This window comes from Drosophila takahashii, chromosome 2L (genome assembly GCF_030179915.1).
Source record: "Drosophila takahashii strain IR98-3 E-12201 chromosome 2L, DtakHiC1v2, whole genome shotgun sequence".
Taxonomy (NCBI): Eukaryota; Metazoa; Arthropoda; class Insecta; order Diptera; family Drosophilidae; genus Drosophila; species Drosophila takahashii.
In genome coordinates, this window is record NC_091678.1 from 32,868,359 (window position 1) to 32,892,038 (window position 23,680).

General features: G+C 48.1%; 2 pseudogenes; one reads left to right on the forward strand and one right to left on the reverse strand.

The window, feature by feature from the left end:
* Positions 1 to 132: 132 nt before the first annotated feature.
* LOC108054739 (nucleoside diphosphate kinase homolog 7-like) lies at positions 133 to 1,369 on the forward strand (annotated as a pseudogene).
* Positions 1,370 to 1,687: 318 nt separating this feature from the next.
* The window catches only part of LOC108054738 (peptide transporter family 1-like), a 28,922-nt pseudogene continuing 6,929 nt past the window's right edge, over positions 1,688 to 23,680 (reverse strand).

Here is a 23,680-nt window from a genome sequence, read left to right on the forward strand (position 1 = left end):
CGGTTTTCTTTGTGTTGGCAACGCTGTTACTGTGACAACGCGGGAAAGAAGAAGCACACTTAAAAATGCGAAGCAAACAAACAGTTTTCACTCGAATTAAAGGATTTGCTGTCAAGCGGTTGAACGGAAAAACCACCGATAACCCCTTAAGTAAACCCAGAAATGAAACCCGTTGGGATTCCGCTGAGCAAGCGGCGACTGGCCTTTGTGGCCGAAGGGTACCACGCGGAGGCCGGGATCATCCGCACCTTCCTTATCACCTACTATGTTTCCGACAAGGCGGTGGAAATGGTGAGATCTGGATGCTCCTCCTTGTTAGCAGGCTAATCCCTTGTAATTCTCCTACCCAGTTTGACCAGCGCACCTTCCTGCGGCGCACCAAGATTCCGGAGTTGACACAACGCGACTTCTTTGTGGGCTCCAAAATCAATGTGTTTGGCCGGCAATTCGATATTGTGGACTATGCAGATGACACCACGCGCACTAATTTGGCCGCAAGAAGTAGGGACTATCTTGTATACACCTCCCTGGTTACTAAACCCTATCCCCTCCAGGGGCTTCGTGCTGCTCAAGAACAATATGTGGACCAAGCACCTGGGCAAATTCCTGAAGACCCTGATCGACAACAAGATCAACATAAACCAGGGCATGATGGTGCAGTTCTCCCCCAAGATGGTCACCCAATTCCTGTCCGGCATGGACAAGACAGATGTCTCCTCCTCGTGAGTAAATCTCTCAAAGAAGCTGCATATCCTAACCACCCAATCCCAGAGTGCTGATGAACGAGCTGCTGGCGGGTCCAGCCATTAGCCTCGAGCTGATCGGCGATAATGTGGTGGAGACCATTAAGGCCTGTGCCCGCTACAAGAGCTCCGAACTGGAGGCGCCCAATGTGAAGCTGTCGCCCAGTCTGGAGGAGCTTTGCGAGAGCGAGGAGATCCGGTATGGCTTCTACTAGTTCAAGTTCTTTTTTGAAGCACGGCACAGCATCATCAAGGATTGTGTGTTTAAGAACACCACGCTGGCCATCATCAAGCCGCACAGCATCAAGGATGGTCTCCTGAGCGACATCATTGCCGAGATCCTGGCCAATGGCTTTCGATTGACCGCCACGCGCATGATCCTGATGGCGCGCATCAATTGCGAGGAGTTATACGAGGTCTACCGCGGCGTCCTGCCCGAGTATATTCCCATGGTGGCCCAACTGGCCAGCGGAGTGTGCATGTGCATGGAGATCGCTTGCGCTTTTATTTATTTTTCAGTTAAATGCGTGTTTGCCTGTGTGCGTGTTCCAATAAATTGCAAGTGCAATGGAAATTGGAGCCCTGCGCGAATCATTCCATTTTTGTTTTATCATAGTATGCCATGAAATTTCCGAGTTATTTAATTAAATAAATAAATATAATGTTTTTCTAACTCATTTCGAATTTTTATGCATTTTTTTAATTTGCCAGATTTTTTTTGTGTGTTTTTTTGAGAACAAAAAGTGGAAAATTTTTATCAAAGCAATGATAACTGCATAGTAAATAAAATTCATGCAGATTTAATCACAAAATTTTGGCCCTTTCTTCTTCAAAAGAAATTGTCGCTTGAATTATTTCGGAATTCATGCCATTCATTCATTTAATTCTATTAAACTCAAAATTCTAATTAATTCATTCATATAAAACCAAAAATTGAAAATAATTCATTTAATCCATTCATGCAGGGCTCTAATAGAAATACTAGAGAATAGAACCTCTCCTAGATGCTGCCGCTGCGGCTGGTGCCGGGCACATCCCGCTCCTCGGGATCGCTGTCCATTCCCCTTACATAGAGCCCACCCTTGCGTTCCTGCAGCGTGTAATCGAAGGCCAGCAGGGCGTAGAGGATAATGCAGACCAGCATGACCACCGTGTAGAAGAAGTACTCGGCCATCTGGGAGCTCAGCAACCCGAGTTCGGTAACCACAACCACAATGAGATTTCCGAAGGCATTGTTCAGGAACCAGGAAGCCGTGACCACCGACTTCATGGAGGTCGGCGCTTTGGTGAAGGCGAACTGGAGACCCGGAATCGAGAGCAGCAGTTCGCCCATCATAAGTAGAAGGAACTGCGCCATTTGCCAGGTAATATTCACTGTTTGGAGCCGGGAATTCTTCAAGACGGGTTAAGCAACCATCAAAGGAAGTACTTAATTACTCACATTTATACGTTCCTGCACAGCTCCCGCAGAGAAGAAGGCGCCTGCGGAGAATATACCACCCACTGTCACACTATGGAGCGGCTGCAGCTCCCAGTTGAAGTAGCGACGCAGCAGAGGCACGGTCAAGTACTGCCACAGAGGGATGATGATCCGGCTGGATGGTCACGCCCAATACTGTTTTATTCATCTGAGTCGCCTGGAAAGTCCAGCTGGAGTTATGTTGCGCCAGCAGGGCAAAGTAGAAGGGCAGTGGTATGAAAAGCTTGGATATCTATTGAAAGAATGGGCTTCGTTACTTGAAGGAGAAATTTAAAACAAGAGAGAACGCTATAGTCGGGTTGGTGTCCCGACTATCTAATACCCGTCACTCACTAAAATTTTTTTGATTGCGCATAACTTTTTAATGAATGGTCCGATTTGAAAAATGTCTTCTAAATTTCGATAGGTATATATATACACAACAAAATTGCATTTATACTTCTCGGAAATCTTTAAAGGTGTGGGCGCCAGAAACATTTTAAAATCGTTAATGGGCGATTGTTAGAGGGGGCGTGGCGCTCGGCTGAAATAAACTTGCGCTGCGTAGAAGGCCTAAGAATATGTGTGGGAAATCCACCTTCTAGCTTTTGTAGTTTCCGAGATCTCAGCGTTCATACAGACGGACATGGCTAGATCGACTCGGCTAGTGACCCTGATCAAAAATATATTTATCAGGGAACGAAAATAACTGTTATTGTAAATTTTTCATACAAAAAAATCACGCACTTAGAAGGGTCCTAAAAATTTTTTAAATACACCACAATTTTTATTAGCCATTGTAGTTTACAAATCCGTAATGATTTTTATTTTTTGATTTTTATAATAAAACTCAAAAAATAACTGTTATTTTTTGATTTTTATGAATAACAGTTATTCCCTAGACATTTTTGAAAAAATGAAATAATTAAAAAAAACATAATACCCGTGCTTTTAATAACTTACTAAAAATTTGTTAAAAAAGGCAACCGCGCATATTTTATACCTATATTTTTTTAAAATTTTGTTTACCCACAAAATCGCCATAAATCAAGTTTGAGTTTTATTTTGATCACGACGAATAACTGTTATTTGTCAACTTTTATTATAAAACTCAAAAAATAACAGTTATTCTTTGAGTTTTACTTTACAAATCAGAAAATAACTGTTAAAGTGTGATTTTTAAAATAAAACTTATAACAGTTACGTTCCCTGATATTTATACTTTATAGGGTCGGAAACGCTTCCTTCTCCCTGTTATATTCTTTTGCTCGAATACAATTACTCTTTTACTCTACGAGTAACGGGTATAATAATATCTCACCCTTAAAACCCTGGAAACATCGCTTACGAACTCCTCGTCGTAGGCACCAACTGCATTGTGTAGCCAGTAGCTGGATTGCTTCGGGGATTTGCGTCGTCGCCACTTCTCCACCAGAGCGGTTTTAGTGCAGCCGCAGAACTTGAAGAGTATATTGTCGTCGGACAGCTTTTCGAACTTGTAGAATCATTTCCCAACCAGAAAGACAACTAGTGTCACTAATAGATATAAATAAGATAAAAGTAGTTAATGAAAACTGATAAACACTTACTCCAGGCCATCATGAAGGCACTGCCCAGAGTGCCGAACACCGCCGGATAGCATTCCGCCTTGTCGAAGCACTGCGTGTTGGCCCTCACCAGCGGAGGAAGAATTTTGCTCAGGAATATGCCAAAGTAATAGACGAAATAGTAGAAGGAGAAGTACTCGGCCAGGTGGACGCTCTGTTCTGGCAAAGCGCCTAGCGAAGTGATGCAGGCCCGGATGGATCCATTACCCACGGCAATAAATAATGGGGCGATGGACACCAGCAGGCTAAGGAAGAAAACTAGGATTAGCCAAAATAATATTTTAAGTCCTGGCCATCTGAACCCAAAAAAAACCGATATGAAGCGTAGATCGATTTTACATTATTTAAGATCAATTTAAATTTTATATGAGGCCAGGTAATTTTTACCTGGTCGAAAAGGGCATTTCATGTAAAAACAACCTGGTTTTTGCATGACCTCAAATTTACAATGCCATATCGATTTTACGGTGACATGTTTTTTTTTTGTGTATTAACACCATTGGAAGACCCATAGCGGGCAGGGCTGACAGTACGAGCAGTAACCATCCGAAGGCGTAAATGATACTGAAGCCGGAGATCGTCCGCACATTTCCCATATAGCTGTCCGCCAGGATGGCCCCAATGATCGGGCAGAACTGGCCGAAGAAGTTAAAGATGTGCAGTACCACCGTGGAGAAGCTTTCGGTGAAGTTGAGATCATCGCGAAGATAGAGTGCGAGTACGGCTGGAAACGAATTCAATGATACATAATCGGGTGTAAGGCTGCAATCTCGATTTATTGACCATGAAATCAATGTCGTCGCCTTGAGACTTCGACAATGCTTGGGAAATATTTAAGATCATCTATGTATAGAAAAATTTCTTTAATCCGCGGAAATGTCACAATACCAGGAGTAAATAAAAAATAAAAAAAACCTTTCGAAAATTCTAGGTGCTGATATACGTAAAAAATAACGATTATTACTAGACATCGCATTTTAGGTGAAATCGTTTTTTTTTTAATCCGATTTAAAGCCGCATTTGATTGGTTACAAATTTTATTTATTACACACAAAAAATACTATGTAAAATTAACATAGAAAAATGGTATTTCACTATTTTCAGAATTTTTCATGTATTTTGTTGTTTTATTTTTTGGGTCATTAAATAAACAATTAATATCATTTTTGTAGACTTAAGGTGGTTAGAGTATCCGACTCATAATCTCTGGGTCGTGAGTTCAAATCCCGCTTTCACAGATGGTAATTTTTTTTTTTTTTTTGTTAAATGTTGATTTCAAGTCTATAGATTTTCCTCTACAAAAAGCATTTTTCTGTGGCCTAGTGGTTAGAGTGCTTGACTCCGATGGTTGCGGCCCCAGTTCGATTCCCAGCGGAGGCAAAAAACCTGATTTGTAAGTTTAAGTATCTGTGAAATGTAAGTGTCTATAAATAACTTCCATATAAATTAATATAACAAATTAAATTAAAAATAAAAAAGTTAAAAACATAATTAAAAAAAAACAATTCTTTTCGGGTTAAATTCTATTTTGTAGGTCATCTACTATTTTATAGGTAATCTACTATTTTTCGGGGCATTTTCTATTTTTTATGGGTTGGGGCAGTTTTCACTATTAAATAGTTGATTTTACATAGTTTTTTTTTTGTGTGTAAGCTTTCATTAGGTTTAGGCCAAATTTAATAAAGGTTGTGAGGAGTTGAATAACTCCCCACAAATAGCAGCAACAACAATAACGGAACGCCAGCCGCATACCTGTTACGGCGAATTAGCGTAGTAGCGGCGCGGCGAAGAGAGAGTGGAGACTTCGCGGCGAAGAGAGAGTGGAGACGTCAAGACGAAGAGAGAGTGGAGACTTCAAGGTAAAGAGAGAGTTTGGAGAGTGAGAGTCGGGAGAACAAGGGTGCAGAGAGAGAGAGAAAGTGGAGACTTCTCCGGCAGAGCGAGAGTGCCGGGTGCAAAAGGGATTAACGGAACAGGCACCGGAATTTGGACTCTGCCGTGGACTTCGGACTAGGAGGTCAAGTGCCACATCTCGGCAACCAAGCGGCACACAGGCGTGCCACATGCACCATTGAAAGCAGCGGGACCGCGGCAACAAGCAGAGAAACAACTAAAGGCCGTGGGCGATGTGCAAAGGAGTCAATCAGGAACCTTGGACTTTGGACCTACGTTGGAGAGTTGCCGCGGGCAGAGCGCAGAAGGAAATAACGGAACTACACCGGACTTTGGACTCTGCAGTGGACGATGGACAAAGGCCACATCTCCGCAACGGAGCAACACACAAGCGTGCCACATGCACCATCGGGAACGGCGGGATGGCAGCAACACGCAGAAATAAAAGCGGAGGTCATGCGTGAAGGACAAGTGGGTCAAACGGGATCCACGGACTTTGGACCCAGAATGGAGAGTTGCCGCGAACAGAGCGCAAAGGGGAAATAACGGTACCCGGAGGCCCTATATAAAGCCGCCGGGCGCTGGCAGCAGGATCAGTCGATCACGAAGAGTCAATCTATCAAGATCAGTCCAGATAATCCACGTGAACAAGTCGGCCAGTACAGTGAACAGTCAGTGAGCAACGAAAGTCGAGTCGCCGGAAGCAACGCCGTGGGAACCTACAAGGATCAAGATCGCTACGTCGAGACGTTCGGGATTGGATCACCAGGAATTTCCGAATTGAGACACAAATAGCTGAGGTCCAGAGGGCGTCACACGGCTAGGTCAAGGCGATCCGCTTTCATTCCTGTCTCAACGAAATCCTCGCATCTAGCCTGGAGCGTCGAACAGATCTTGAGTGGTGAAAACTAGCGACAAGATATCGTGAGCTTGGGAAGATCCTATCCTATCGGCCAGAAGGGAGATCGGTCAATCGTCTGTGGTCTCGAGAAGAGCCCTGCGGTTTGAGTTGTGTAGTCCCGGAGCGGCGTGTGTCGGAACCCCGAGTGAAACGAGCCAGAAGGGAGATCGGTCGAGCGTCTGTGGCCTCAAGTGGAGAACTCCATAAGAGCCCTACGGTTGAGTCGTGTAGTCCCGGATCGGCGTACGACCAAGACCCCGAGTATCAGAAGCCACGCTACGTCAAGCCAAGCAGCCACACACCACGACAGACCAACCTACGCGGAAACGTCAAAGACGATAAGCCAAAGGGTGAAGCTAGGGCGGAACGTTCGTTTGCACTAGGCGTAGAAGCGAAGTAAAGCGCTCGGCAGCATCCTTGCGTAACTTGGACAGAGCAAGGGACAGACGGTGGTGCATCGAGAGGAGACACTCCTGGAGATCGCGACCTCTGTTCACCCTAGTCTGAGAACGGTGACGCTTCCCTAAACCCGCGCAGCTGAACTCTTGGCGAGTTTAAGACGCCACGAGTAGGGGTCGATCCTACACAGCCGAGACGAGCAACGCCAAGCATCTTCAGGGAGCCTCAGGGATCCTCCAGGACCAGGAGTCGTCGACGGCCACGAGTTGCCATATCAAGATCACTGTACTATCACACCCGTGATAAACCCACTAAGAACCCGTGAATTCTGTGCTTTCTCACTGATCTACTGGGCGGTCACGTTTATATAAATTTGGTGGGACGAACACACAACTATACTGAGCTAGCCGCACAAATCTCGAATCGAGCAGACCTAAATAACCAGTTCGTTACATCTGGCGCCCAAAACGTGATTGTCCCAGCAGTGCAACATAAAGCAGAATGGGAAAGAAGTGGATTTACCGCCTTAAGACAGAAGATTTTGTCTACGTCGCAGAGAGGCTAAACATCGCTCTGGAAGGAAAAACAGACGACAAAAGAAAGGTATTGTCAGAATACTATTCTGAGACGGAGAACGACCCGGAACTGGCCGGGATCATCACATTGACTCCCGCCGAAGGGGAATATCTATTGGCAAGCCTGAGCATCGACAACATGCAAAAGGAGGCACAAAAGAGGGAGCCAAGCCAGGAGAGGAAAAATACAGAGTGCGTACAGAAAACAGCAGCACCGGTACGGACTCCGACACCCAGCCAACCAGATTATGCAAAGGTTGCGAAACAAGTCCGCGAATGGTCGTTTAAGTTCGACGGAATGGAGAAACCGTTCGAGTTTCTGGAGCAAGTGGAGTGGTCCGCAAATACATACGGCCTGGATTTGGATATGATTCCCCGCGCCATGCCAGAATTACTGAAGGGGAGGGCATTGAAATGGTTCATCTCCAACAACAAACAGTGGCAAACCTGGGCGGAATTCATCCAGAGCTTTAACACATACTTCCTGCCGAGAGACTTTTTCTCCACACTTTCGGACAAAGTCAAGCACAGGAAGCAAGGCTACGGGGAGACGTTTAAGGACTACATGATCGACATACAGGCAATGATGAGGCCACTTAATTATTCGCCGACAGAGGCCCTCACCATCATCCGCCAGAACTGCACACCGAACCTAAAGATCGCCCTCAGAGCATACACAGTGGCAGACCTGGATACACTCATGGACCTAGCCGACGAGTTTGAGGAACTGGAGAAGGAACGGGAGACATTTGCCCAGGAGAACAAATTCGCCAGGGCAAAACCAGCAGCTCAGGCACAAACGATGTGCAGACGGTGCGAGGACACTGGCGACCAGGAACCCCGTGGGAACAGTCAATGGACACCGCCCCTACAAGACCACCGATCGAGGGGAAGCAGCAGTTGTCCGCAGCAATAACGATTGGTGGAGGCACGTATAAAGCCACAATAGACACCGGGGCAACAGCTAGCTTCATAAGCGAGGAACTGGCGGACAATCTGGCTGCCCTTGGAAAGATCACAAGGACAAGACGGCAAGTTAAATTGGCAGACGGGAGATGCGGCGGAATCAGTGCACAGCTGGAGGTAGAAATCGCATTCGGAAACAAGCGATTGACCATGAACCTGCTGATACTACCAGGGGTAGTGGATTTGTTGGTGTTAGGATGGAATTTCCTCACGCAAGTCGGAACCGAAATAAAGTGCGCTGGACACGAGATCACAATACCGGCCAGGAACCGACATAATGGGTGGCTCGAGGAAAAGCTATCGGTAGCAGTCGTTCAACACACAAGCGAGGATAACGACACAGTGGAATTCCTGGCGGCACAGCTAGCCGACTTCAACACCATGTCTGGAACGTCGAACATGGCCGAGCATCGGATCACGATGAAAGACGATAAGCCAATCAAGCAACGATACTACCCCAAGAACCCAAAAGTTCAAGGGGAGATCAATGCGAAGGTGGATGAGCTTCTCGAAATGGGGTATATAGAGCACTCAAAGAGCCCATACAGCTCCCCCATCGTAATGGTGAAGAAGAAGACGGGCAAATGGAGACTCTGTGTCGATTTCAGGCAGATCAACGCAAAGTCGATAAAGGATGCCTACCCAATGCCGCGCATAAATTATATCCTCGACCAACTGCGAGAAGCGAGGTACATCAGTAGTTTGGACCTGAAGGATGGGTACTGGCAAATCCCACTGGAGGAAAGCAGCTGGCAATACACGGCTTTCACGGTGCCCGGAAAAGGTTTGTTCCAGTGGAGAGTTATGCCTTTCAGTCTCCATTCGGCATCCGCGACTTTTCAACGAGTTTTGGATCAAGTAATTGGTCCGGAAATGTCACCCCACGCTTTCGCCTACCAGGACGACATAATAGTGATCGGACGCACGCTAGAAGAACACAAAGCGAACCTGAGAGAAGTGTTTCGGCGGCTGAAAGAAGCAAATCTGAGGCTAAACCCAGACAAGTGCCAATTCTTCAAGAAGGAACTGTTGTATCTAGGCCATCGAGTGACCAGCGAAGGAATAGGCACGGATCCGGAAAAGGTAGCAGCCATCGCCGAACTAGAACCACCATCCACAGTCAGAGAACTCCGACAGTACCTGGGCATAGCATCGTGGTACCGCCGATTCGTACCTGATTTCGCGAAAATAGTCAAACCACTCAACGATTTGCTACGCAAGGGCAACAAGTGGGTGTGGACATTGGAACATCAGAAGGCATTCGAAGAGGTCAAGGCAAGACTCGTTGCAGACCCCGTATTGGCGTGCCCGGACTTCGACAAACCGTTCACCCTGCAGACGGACGCGAGCGACTACGGCATCGGGGCAATACTAACCCAGGAGACGGAGAATGGCGAAAAGGTAATCTCTTACTTAAGCAGAACACTCAACGGCGCCGAGAAGAATTACTCGACGACTGAGAAGGAGTGCTTAGCAATCGTCTGGGCGATCCGGAAGCTAAAGCCATATCTGGAAGGTTACCACTTTAAGGTAGTAACCGACCATATGGCCCTGAAGTGGCTAAACAGCATTGAGAGCCCTTCAGGAAGGATCGCCAGATGGGCCCTGGAGCTACAGCAGTACGACTTCGAGATATCGTACCGGAAAGGACAGCTCAACGTGGTGGCGGATGCCCTGTCAAGACAGCCACTACCAGAAACGCTTCGAGGGATCAAGGAGACATCGGCGGCGGAAGCATCTGCAGCATGCAGCTGGACTCAAGGAATGCGCGAGAAGATTAAGACCCAACCGCAAAAGTACCCGGACTACGTGATGGAAGGTGACACCCTATACAGAAACATACCACACCGAGCAGGCAGCGAGGATGTCGCAACGTGGAAGATGTGCGTCCCTAAAGCTCTAAGGGAAACGGTGCTAAAAGAGAACCACTACTCACCTTCAGCGGGCCACGTTGGAAGCCGAAGAACGATTGCACGGCTGGCAGCACGATATTACTGGCCAGGCATGCACAGAGATGCCCGAGCCCATGTGAGAAAATGCGAGATATGCATGAGATTCAAGCCGAATCAAATGCAAGCGACTGGGAAAATGCTAACGCAGGTGCCAGAGGAACCATGGGCAACGGTATGTGCGGACTTCGTCGGACCCCTGCCGCGTTCAAAGCACGGCAACCAAATGCTGCTAGTACTGATAGACCGATTCTCCAAGTGGACTGAGTTAGTACCACTGCGCAGCGCGACGGCCGAATCACTGAAGAAGGCTTTCAGAGAACGAATAATCGCAAGGTACGGGGTCCCGAAGGTGGTCATTACTGACAACGGAGTACAATTTGCCAGCCGAATCTTCAAGGGTTTCCTAGCCGATATGGGTATCAAACAACAGTTCACAGCTACATACACCCCGCAAGAGAACCCGACCGAGCGAGCAAATAGGACTGTTAAAACGGAGATTGCGCAGTTCGCGGGGCAAGACCAAAGAAATTGGGACGAGAAATGGCCGGAGATCATGCTTGCAGTAAACACGAGCGTTTCGGAATCCACTGGCTACACCCCGGAATTTCTTACTCAAGGTAGAGAGCCCAGACTACCAAGCGCCCTATACGATCGAGAAAATTTGGGGACCGGACGAGCGACCGAAACCCCTGACGAAAACGCCAATAAACTCAGGGAGATCTTTGAGATCGTACGGCGAAATCTGGAAAGAGCCTCCCAAGATCAAGCCAGACATTATAATCTAAGAAGGAGGCAATGGACACCAGCAGTGGGCGACGTCGTGTGGGCCAAAGAACACCACTTGTCGAAAGCGGCCGAGGGATTTGCAGCAAAGTTGGCCCCTAGATACGACCATTCCAGGTCGTGGATTTTGTTTCGCCTGTAATATGCAAAATACACCATGTAAACACAATAAAAAAGGGCGGACCATACATGTAAGCGAGAAGATACTACGAGAACTCCAAGGATTCTACAAAATCACACCAAGGATACTACGAGAACTCCAAGGATTCTACAAAATCACTCCAAGGATACTACGAAATCACTCCAAGGATTCTACGAAAACTCCAGGGACACTACAAGGTAAATCCGAGGAAACTACAGGGAAACTCCGTTGAAACTCCAGGGAACTCGAAGGATACACAGAATACACAGATACGCTGATACACAGAATACACAAGGACACACACTAGCAGCGGACTGGTCGTCGGGCATTCACCAGAGGCATCCAAGAACACGCCGCAGGAAACCGAAACGCACAAGATGAAGCCACGCAGGAAATCATATGCACGGAGATTTTTTTTTTCTCTACGTGCCCCGAAGAAAGGGGGCAGACGGCACAGCTTTAGGGCTATACCGTATCTAGCCAGACATCCCTGAGAGAAGTCACCAAACGGAAGAAAAACACAAAAACCCTGGAATATAAACAGAGTAAATGCCGGTCCAGCCAATTGGGCAACTCACCACAACCAAAGTGGTAAACAAACCATTGGCTGACAGAATGCGGCAATCCACGGTTCCGCCGCAGCCGGACTGGTCAGGGCCATTGACCCAAGACCCAAGGGCAAGGAAGGGCATAATTTGGAAGCATCTGGAGAAAAAAGGGTTAGAAAACAAGAACAAAATCACCGAATGTGCACTCACGGGAACAATTTTTGCAACTCACCATGAACTAGGGACGGGGGCGCCTCGATAAGGCGGTCGATTGTCACTGGTCGATAGTGCGATCGATGGGCACACGAAAATGGAAATATCATGGTGAATATCGCTGCGATCATGTGGCAACGCTACACCTGCAATATCGATAGCTGAGGATATCGATAGGTTATGAATATCGGTTCCAAGGGGAACCAGATCGTCGCGGGAAATTCAAACTGCGGGCCGCTGGCATAGCGATAGCCGACGGCTATCGATGCCCAGTGTGGCCATATGGAGGAGCGGCGCGGGAAGTTCAAATTGCTGCAGAGAGACTGGCGCCGTAGAAACTCTCGGAGTTGAAAGCGTCGAGGGAGCGTCGAGGGAGCAACGATGGAGCACCGAGGGAGCGCCGAGGGAATCAACAAGGTCATCGCAAGGACTCAATGGCTAGGATACACTAGCGAACGCCAGAGAGTAAGAACGAGTTTTCTTTAAAAACTTCCCGAAGTAAGGGGGGAATGTGAGGAGTTGAATAACTCCCCACAAATAGCAGTACAACAATAACGGATCGCCGGCCGCATACCTGTTACGGCGAATTAGCGTAGTAGCGGCGCGGCGAAGAGAGAGTGGAGACTTCGCGGCGAAGAGAGAGTGGAGACGTCAAGACGAAGATAGAGTGGAGACTTCAAGGTAAAGAGAGAGTTTGGAGAGTGAGAGTCGGGAGAACAAGGGTGCAGAGAGAAAGAGAAAGTGGAGACTTCTCCGGCAGAGCGAGAGTGCCGGGTGCAAAAGGGATTAACGGAACAGGCACCGGAATTTGGACTCTGCCGTGGACTTCGGACTAGGAGGTCAAGTGCCACATCTCGGCAACCAAGCGGCACACAGGCGTGCCACATGCACCATTGAAAGCAGCGGGACCGCGGCAACAAGCAGAGAAACAACTAAAGGCCGTGGGCGATGTGCAAAGGAGTCAATCAGGAACCTTGGACTTTGGACCTACGTTGGAGAGTTGCCGCGGGCAGAGCGCAGAAGGAAATAACGGAACTACACCGGACTTTGGACTCTGCAGTGGACGATGGACAAAGGCCACATCTCCGCAACGGAGCAACACACAAGCGTGCCACATGCACCATCGGGAACGGCGGGATGGCAGCAACACGCAGAAATAAAAGCGGAGGTCATGCGTGAAGGACAAGTGGGTCAAACGGGATCCACGGACTTTGGACCCAGAATGGAGAGTTGCCGCGAACAGAGCGCAAAGGGGAAATAACGGTACCCGGAGGCCCTATATAAAGCCGCCGGGCGCTGGCAGCAGGATCAGTCGATCACGAAGAGTCAATCTATCAAGATCAGTCCAGATAATCCACGTGAACAAGTCGGCCAGTACAGTGAACAGTCAGTGAGCAACGAAAGTCGAGTCGCCGGAAGCAACGCCGTGGGAACCTACAAGGATCAAGATCGCTACGTCGAGACGTTCGGGATTGGATCACCAGGAATCTCCGAATTGAGACACAAATAGCTGAGGTCCAGAGGGCGTCACACGGCTAGGTCAAGGCGATCCGCTTTCATTCCTGTCTCAACGAAATCCTCGCATCTAGCCTGGAGCGTCGAACAGATCTTGAGTGGTGAAAACTAGCGACAAGATATCGTGAGCTTGGGAAGATCCTATCCTATCGGCCAGAAGGGAGATCGGTCAATCGTCTGTGGTCTCGAGAAGAGCCCTGCGGTTTGAGTTGTGTAGTCCCGGAGCGGCGTGTGTCGGAACCCCGAGTGAAACGAGCCAGAAGGGAGATCGGTCGAGCGTCTGTGGCCTCAAGTGGAGAACTCCATAAGAGCCCTACGGTTGAGTCGTGTAGTCCCGGATCGGCGTACGACCAAGACCCCGAGTATCAGAAGCCACGCTACGTCAAGCCAAGCAGCCACACACCACGACAGACCAACCTACGCGGAAACGTCAAAGACGATAAGCCAAAGGGTGAAGCTAGGGCGGAACGTTCGTTTGCACTAGGCGTAGAAGCGAAGTAAAGCGCTCGGCAGCATCCTTGCGTAACTTGGACAGAGCAAGGGACAGACGGTGGTGCATCGAGAGGAGACACTCCTGGAGATCGCGACCTCTGTTCACCCTAGTCTGAGAACGGTGACGCTTCCCTAAACCCGCGCAGCTGAACTCTTGGCGAGTTTAAGACGCCACGAGTAGGGGTCGATCCTACACAGCCGAGACGAGCAACGCCAAGCATCTTCAGGGAGCCTCAGGGATCCTCCAGGACCAGGAGTCGTCGACGGCCACGAGTTGCCATATCAAGATCACTGTACTATCACACCCGTGATAAACCCACTAAGAACCCGTGAATTCTGTGCTTTCTCACTGATCTACTGGGCGGTCACGTTTATATAAATTTGGTGGGACGAACACACAACTATACTGAGCTAGCCGCACAAATCTCGAATCGAGCAGACCTAAATAACCAGTTCGTTACATCTGGCGCCCAAAACGTGATTGTCCCAGCAGTGCAACATAAAGCAGAATGGGAAAGAAGTGGATTTACCGCCTTAAGACAGAAGATTTTGTCTACGTCGCAGAGAGGCTCTGGAAGGAAAAACAGACGACAAAAGAAAGGTATTGTCAGAATACTATTCTGAGACGGAGAACGACCCGGAACTGGCCGGGATCATCACATTGACTCCCGCCGAAGGGGAATATCTATTGGCAAGCCTGAGCATCGACAACATGCAAAAGGAGGCACAAAAGAGGGAGCCAAGCCAGGAGAGGAAAAATACAGAGTGCGTACAGAAAACAGCAGCACCGGTACGGACTCCGACACCCAGCCAACCAGATTATGCAAAGGTTGCGAAACAAGTCCGCGAATGGTCGTTTAAGTTCGACGGAATGGAGAAACCGTTCGAGTTTCTGGAGCAAGTGGAGTGGTCCGCAAATACATACGGCCTGGATTTGGATATGATTCCCCGCGCCATGCCAGAATTACTGAAGGGGAGGGCATTGAAATGGTTCATCTCCAACAACAAACAGTGGCAAACCTGGGCGGAATTCATCCAGAGCTTTAACACATACTTCCTGCCGAGAGACTTTTTCTCCACACTTTCGGACAAAGTCAAGCACAGGAAGCAAGGCTACGGGGAGACGTTTAAGGACTACATGATCGACATACAGGCAATGATGAGGCCACTTAATTATTCGCCGACAGAGGCCCTCACCATCATCCGCCAGAACTGCACACCGAACCTAAAGATCGCCCTCAGAGCATACACAGTGGCAGACCTGGATACACTCATGGACCTAGCCGACGAGTTTGAGGAACTGGAGAAGGAACGGGAGACATTTGCCCAGGAGAACAAATTCGCCAGGGCAAAACCAGCAGCTCAGGCACAAACGATGTGCAGACGGTGCGAGGACACTGGCGACCAGGAACCCCGTGGGAACAGTCAATGGACACCGCCCCTACAAGACCACCGATCGAGGGGAAGCAGCAGTTGTCCGCAGCAATAACGATTGGTGGAGGCACGTATAAAGCCACAATAGACACCGGGGCAACAGCTAGCTTCATAAGCGAGGAACTGGCGGACAATCTGGCTGCCCTTGGAAAGATCACAAGGACAAGACGGCAAGTTAAATTGGCAGACGGGAGATGCGGCGGAATCAGTGCACAGCTGGAGGTAGAAATCGCATTCGGAAACAAGCGATTGACCATGAACCTGCTGATACTACCAGGGGTAGTGGATTTGTTGGTGTTAGGATGGAATTTCCTCACGCAAGTCGGAACCGAAATAAAGTGCGCTGGACACGAGATCACAATACCGGCCAGGAACCGACATAATGGGTGGCTCGAGGAAAAGCTATCGGTAGCAGTCGTTCAACACACAAGCGAGGATAACGACACAGTGGAATTCCTGGCGGCACAGCTAGCCGACTTCAACACCATGTCTGGAACGTCGAACATGGCCGAGCATCGGATCACGATGAAAGACGATAAGCCAATCAAGCAACGATACTACCCCAAGAACCCAAAAGTTCAAGGGGAGATCAATGCGAAGGTGGATGAGCTTCTCGAAATGGGGTATATAGAGCACTCAAAGAGCCCATACAGCTCCCCCATCGTAATGGTGAAGAAGAAGACGGGCAAATGGAGACTCTGTGTCGATTTCAGGCAGATCAACGCAAAGTCGATAAAGGATGCCTACCCAATGCCGCGCATAAATTATATCCTCGACCAACTGCGAGAAGCGAGGTACATCAGTAGTTTGGACCTGAAGGATGGGTACTGGCAAATCCCACTGGAGGAAAGCAGCTGGCAATACACGGCTTTCACGGTGCCCGGAAAAGGTTTGTTCCAGTGGAGAGTTATGCCTTTCAGTCTCCATTCGGCATCCGCGACTTTTCAACGAGTTTTGGATCAAGTAATTGGTCCGGAAATGTCACCCCACGCTTTCGCCTACCAGGACGACATAATAGTGATCGGACGCACGCTAGAAGAACACAAAGCGAACCTGAGAGAAGTGTTTCGGCGGCTGAAAGAAGCAAATCTGAGGCTAAACCCAGACAAGTGCCAATTCTTCAAGAAGGAACTGTTGTATCTAGGCCATCGAGTGACCAGCGAAGGAATAGGCACGGATCCGGAAAAGGTAGCAGCCATCGCCGAACTAGAACCACCATCCACAGTCAGAGAACTCCGACAGTACCTGGGCATAGCATCGTGGTACCGCCGATTCGTACCTGATTTCGCGAAAATAGTCAAACCACTCAACGATTTGCTACGCAAGGGCAACAAGTGGGTGTGGACATTGGAACATCAGAAGGCATTCGAAGAGGTCAAGGCAAGACTCGTTGCAGACCCCGTATTGGCGTGCCCGGACTTCGACAAACCGTTCACCCTGCAGACGGACGCGAGCGACTACGGCATCGGGGCAATACTAACCCAGGAGACGGAGAATGGCGAAAAGGTAATCTCTTACTTAAGCAGAACACTCAACGGCGCCGAGAAGAATTACTCGACGACTGAGAAGGAGTGCTTAGCAATCGTCTGGGCGATCCGGAAGCTAAAGCCATATCTGGAAGGTTACCACTTTAAGGTAGTAACCGACCATATGGCCCTGAAGTGGCTAAACAGCATTGAGAGCCCTTCAGGAAGGATCGCCAGATGGGCCCTGGAGCTACAGCAGTACGACTTCGAGATATCGTACCGGAAAGGACAGCTCAACGTGGTGGCGGATGCCCTGTCAAGACAGCCACTACCAGAAACGCTTCGAGGGATCAAGGAGACATCGGCGGCGGAAGCATCTGCAGCATGCAGCTGGACTCAAGGAATGCGCGAGAAGATTAAGACCCAACCGCAAAAGTACCCGGACTACGTGATGGAAGGTGACACCCTATACAGAAACATACCACACCGAGCAGGCAGCGAGGATGTCGCAACGTGGAAGATGTGCGTCCCTAAAGCTCTAAGGGAAACGGTGCTAAAAGAGAACCACGACTCACCTTCAGCGGGCCACGTTGGAAGCCGAAGAACGATTGCACGGCTGGCAGCACGATATTACTGGCCAGGCATGCACAGAGATGCCCGAGCCCATGTGAGAAAATGCGAGATATGCATGAGATTCAAGCCGAATCAAATGCAAGCGACTGGGAAAATGCTAACGCAGGTGCCAGAGGAACCATGGGCAACGGTATGTGCGGACTTCGTCGGACCCCTGCCGCGTTCAAAGCACGGCAACCAAATGCTGCTAGTACTGATAGACCGATTCTCCAAGTGGACTGAGTTAGTACCACTGCGCAGCGCGACGGCCTGTAATATGCAAAATACACCATGTAAACACAATAAAAAAGGGCGGACCATACATGTAAGCGAGAAGATACTACGAGAACTCCAAGGATTCTACAAAATCACACCAAGGATACTACGAGAACTCCAAGGATTCTACAAAATCACTCCAAGGATACTACGAAATCACTCCAAGGATTCTACGAAAACTCCAGGGACACTACAAGGTAAATCCGAGGAAACTACAGGGAAACTCCGTTGAAACTCCAGGGAACTCGAAGGATACACAGAATACACAGATACGCTGATACACAGAATACACAAGGACACACACTAGCAGCGGACTGGTCGTCGGGCATTCACCAGAGGCATCCAAGAACACGCCGCAGGAAACCGAAACGCACAAGATGAAGCCACGCAGGAAATCATATGCACGGAGATTTTTTTTTTCTCTACGTGCCCCGAAGAAAGGGGGCAGACGGTACAGCTTTAGGGCTATACCGTATCTAGCCAGACATCCCTGAGAGAAGTCACCAAACGGAAGAAAAACACAAAAACCCTGGAATATAAACAGAGTAAATGCCGGTCCAGCCAATTGGGCAACTCACCACAACCAAAGTGGTAAACAAACCATTGGCTGACAGAATGCGGCAATCCACGGTTCCGCCGCAGCCGGACTGGTCAGGGGCATTGACCCAAGACCCAAGGGCAAGGAAGGGCATAATTTGGAAGCATCTGGAGAAAAAAGGGTTAGAAAACAAGAACAAAATCACCGAATGTGCACTCACGGGAACAATTTTTGCAACTCACCATGAACTAGGGACGGGGGCGCCTCGATAAGGCGGTCGATTGTCACTGGACGATAGTGCGATCGATGGGCACACGAAAATGGAAATATCATGGTGAATATCGCTGCGATCATGTGGCAACGCTACACCTGCAATATCGATAGCTGAGGAATATCGATAGGTTATGAATATCGGTTCCAAGGGGAACCAGATCGTCGCGGGAAATTCAAACTGCGGGCCGCTGGCATAGCGATAGCCGACGGCTATCGATGCCCAGTGTGGCCATATGGAGGAGCGGCGCGGGAAGTTCAAATTGCTGCAGAGAGACTGGCGCCGTAGAAACTCTCGGAGTTGAAAGCGTCGAGGGAGCGTCGAGGGAGCAACGATGGAGCACCGAGGGAGCGCCGAGGGAATCAACAAGGTCATCGCAAGGACTCAATGGCTAGGATACACTAGCGAACGCCAGAGAGTAAGAACGAGTTTTCTTTAAAAACTTCCCGAAGTAAGGGGGGAATGTGAGGAGTTGAATAACTCCCCACAAATAGCAGTACAACAATAACGGATCGCCGGCCGCATACCTGTTACGGCGAATTAGCGTAGTAGCGGCGCGGCGAAGAGAGAGTGGAGACTTCGCGGCGAAGAGAGAGTGGAGACGTCAAGACGAAGATAGAGTGGAGACTTCAAGGTAAAGAGAGAGTTTGGAGAGTGAGAGTCGGGAGAACAAGGGTGCAGAGAGAAAGAGAAAGTGGAGACTTCTCCGGCAGAGCGAGAGTGCCGGGTGCAAAAGGGATTAACGGAACAGGCACCGGAATTTGGACTCTGCCGTGGACTTCGGACTAGGAGGTCAAATGCCACATCTCGGCAACCAAGCGGCACACAGGCGTGCCACATGCACCATTGAAAGCAGCGGGACCGCGGCAACAAGCAGAGAAACAACTAAAGGCCGTGGGCGATGTGCAAAGGAGTCAATCAGGAACCTTGGACTTTGGACCTACGTTGGAGAGTTGCCGCGGGCAGAGCGCAGAAGGAAATAACGGAACTACACCGGACTTTGGACTCTGCAGTGGACGATGGACAAAGGCCACATCTCCGCAACGGAGCAACACACAAGCGTGCCACATGCACCATCGGGAACGGCGGGATGGCAGCAACACGCAGAAATAAAAGCGGAGGCGGTGAAGGACAAGTGGGTCAAACGGGAACCACGGACTTTGGACCCAGAATGGAGAGTTGCCGCGGACAGAGCGCAAAGGGGAAATAACGGTACCCGGAGTCCCTATATAAAGCCGCCGGGTGCTGGCAGCAGGATCAGTCGATCACGAAGAGTCAATCTATCAAGATCAGTCCAGATAATCCACGTGAACAAGTCGGACAGTACAGTGAACAGTCAGTGAGCAACGAAAGTCGAGTCGCCGAGAGCAACGCCGTGGGAACCTACAAGGATCAAGATCGCTACGTCGAGACGTTCGGGATTGGATCACCAGGAATCTCCGAATTGAGACACAGGTAGCTGAGGTCCAGAGGACGTCACACGGCTAGGTCAAGGCGATCCGCTTTTATTCCTGTCTCAACGAAATCCTCGCATCTAGCCTGGAGCGTCGAACAGATCTTGAGTGGTGAAAGCCTGCGACAAGAAATCGTGAGCTTGGGAAGATCCTATCCTATCGGCCAGAAGGGAGATCGGTCAATCGTCTGTGGTCTCGAGTGGAGCACTCCAGAAGAGCCCTGTGGTTTGAGTTGTGTAGTCCCGGAGCGGCGTGTGTCGGAACCCCGAGTAAAACGAGCCAGAAGGGAGCTCGGTCGAGCGTCTGTGGCATCAAGTGGAGAACTCCATAAGAGCCCTACGGTTGAGTCGTGTAGTCCCGGATCGGCGTACGACCAAGACCCCGAGTATCAGAAGCCACGCTACGTCAAGCCAAGCAGCCACACACCACGACAGACCAAGCTACGCGGAAACGTCAAGGACGATAAGCCAAAGGGTGAAGCTAGGGCGGAACGTTCGTTTGCACTAGGCGTAGAAGCGAAGTAAAGCGCTCGGCAGCATCCTTGCGTAACTTGGACTGCCAGCGCGATCTGAGTGGAACTCTAGTGGGACCATCCGGGACAGAGCAAGGGACAGACGGTGGTGCATCGAGAGGAGACACTCCTGGAGATCGCGACCTCTGTTCACCCTAGTCTGAGAACGGTGACGCTTCCCTAAACCCGCGCAGCTGAACTCTTGGCGAGTTTAAGACGCCACGAGTAGGGGTCGATCCTACACAGCCGAGACGAGCAACGCCAAGCATCTTCAGGGAGCCTCAGGGATCTTCAGGGAGCTGCAGAGATCGTCGAGGGAGCTACAGAACCGGAGCACTCCGTCAACGAGGAAAGCACCAAGTCATCAAGGCGACCAGGAGACGTCGACGGCCACGAGTGGCCATATCAAGATCACTGTACTATCAGACCCGTAATAAACCCACTAAGAACCCGTGAATTCTGTGCTTTCTCACTGATCTACTGGGCGGTCACGTTTATATAAATTTGGTGGGACGAACACACAACTATACTGAGCTAGCCGCACAAATCTCGTAGCGAGCAGACCTAAATAACCAGTTCGTTACAAGGTGTTTGTAAAAAATTTCTAACCAATCAAATGTGGATTTAAATTATATTTTAAAAGAAGATGTCACCTAAAATCCGATGCCTAATTAATACAAACCCATTCGTTTTTTATAAGGTTACTGTATGATTTCTACCGAAATCGGGTTTGCTGAAAAGGGTTTTTTTTTTGCGTGCCTCAAGTACAGAACCAGTGGCAAAAGTCGCCGCAATAAGTACAGAACAAATTGGGCTGCGGAGAAGTGAATACGTCAAGATTTCTTTTCGTACTGATTTTATTGAGCATGGATCCGGGTTTATATACATGATTTGGGGTTACAAGGATATTTACTTAGGTCTAGGTTAGATACAAATGGACAACATGGTTTATTATCAGTTTACAAGAAAATAGCCTAAATAAGCAATTACATCTACCAAATGGTCGGGTTAGAATTTCCCAAGGGTTATGACAAATGGTGTGAAGACACGTCCGTCGGCTGGATGCATATGGTTTATGACCCGTTTATCACATGCAGATGTGCGCAGACCAAGATATCAGCAATCTATTTATTTAGGTCAAATTAGTTATCAGCAACGAACGAATTTCTGCTTAGTCGAAATCGTACATACTCCCGGCCGTTGAACTGATGTTCAACAATCGTTAATGTTGATTGTAAAAGGCTGGATCGAGGAGCCGTCTCTATTTACAGGTGTGGTCGTCGGCAGTTGATTCAGCTGAAGGGTATTTCGAGGTTTTCGCCATTGCTTCATAAAATGAATTATAAGAATGATTATTATAAAAACTAATGCAATATAGATCGCAATATGATGATGTTCAATAGTCTCAAGATTATATGGTAATTTAAAACTATTGGAAGGCAGGAGTTGAGCTTCTCGTTGATACAACTCCTTGTAGTTAAGGTTTGAGTCTTCCATCAAACTTGTAGAGGCAGATCTTGTTGAATTAAATCGTAAATTCTGTGTGAGTTCTCCTTCTCCAAAGCGAGCATACGATGTATGTAATGTGGTTTCCAATATGTCTTGACTTGTAATTGTCATTAAGGAATTTCGAATGGTGCATCCAGGTTTGGCAACCATTAATCCTGAACCTCTTAAATTTATATTGGAGGTTCCGTCCAAACAAACTGCAGATAATGTTAGCGTGGATCTTGTTGTAAAGATCCAGTGATTTTTGGCATGTGTTCTTAGCCAGACTAACGGTTTTTCTGCCTTTATTAATTTGCAAGAAGAATCTGTTTTATTATGAAACATCTGCATCTCACAGCTAGTTTCTGAAGAGAACATTTCTTGTTTGTTGTAGCATATAAAATCATCTTTTGCTCTCTCTTGACAAGCCTTTAAATCAATCTCTGACATTTCAAAGAATTCATCCCGATGACTGGTGATTGCGATGTATGGGGTTTTAATTTCAAACATACTGATTCCATCTTCGGCTAGTAATGGAATTGGTGTCAATCTGTAGATATCCAAGATCTGAGTAGATACCAATGGAAAGTTTACCTTGATGATAACATGCTCTTTTATGATGGTTCCCTCAGCCTTCATCATCTGATATGCCATTAATATATTATCAGGAGAAACTGGAAGCATCTGTCCAGGCTTTAAGTGGTTTCGTATCTGATCTAACTGATCCTTTAATTGCCTTGGTGACAGCAACATCGGACTTATTGTGTTATGCCGAATATCAGTTAAAACGTTTATGATTTCGGTTTGCATTCTTTGCAAACTGGAGGCTAACAGAGAGAGTTGAGTTGCAAGTGTTATGTACCATGAAAATTTATTAAATCTACTTTCAGTACCAGTTGTTTCTGCAATATAATTCTCTATCGATTTTAACCGTTTGGAATTCGAGATCTCATCCCTTTTAATGACATTAATTGTAGAGTCAATCAAAGATGTTTGATTTCTTAGCAAAGTAAGCAAATGCTTCTCATTCGCCTTAACCTTTGTTATCGTTTGCACCATTTTATCAGCATAAGTGGAGTCTAATACGCCGAAAAGACTACTGGCAATATTTCCAACGATATCCAACGGCGCTCTTTGCTGACGTGATTTTGTTATAAGCATATTTTCCGCTTGAAGATCCTCCTCGATGTGTTTAAAGTGTTGATACATGCTTGCACATGCCTCTGTTTCTGAAAACTGCTTGCACAAGTGTCCAATTTTTGTTGTACCCATCGAAAAGGTACTCATATCCTTCCAGTAGGGTCGCAAATTATAATAGACAATTAAAGTCCAATCCGTTTTCGCTAGTTGACTTTTTCCAATCCTTTCGAAGAATATTCCTGGTTTCGATGCAAATTGAGTAACGTTAATTGATTGTGCTGCTACTAAAGGTAATAGAAGAA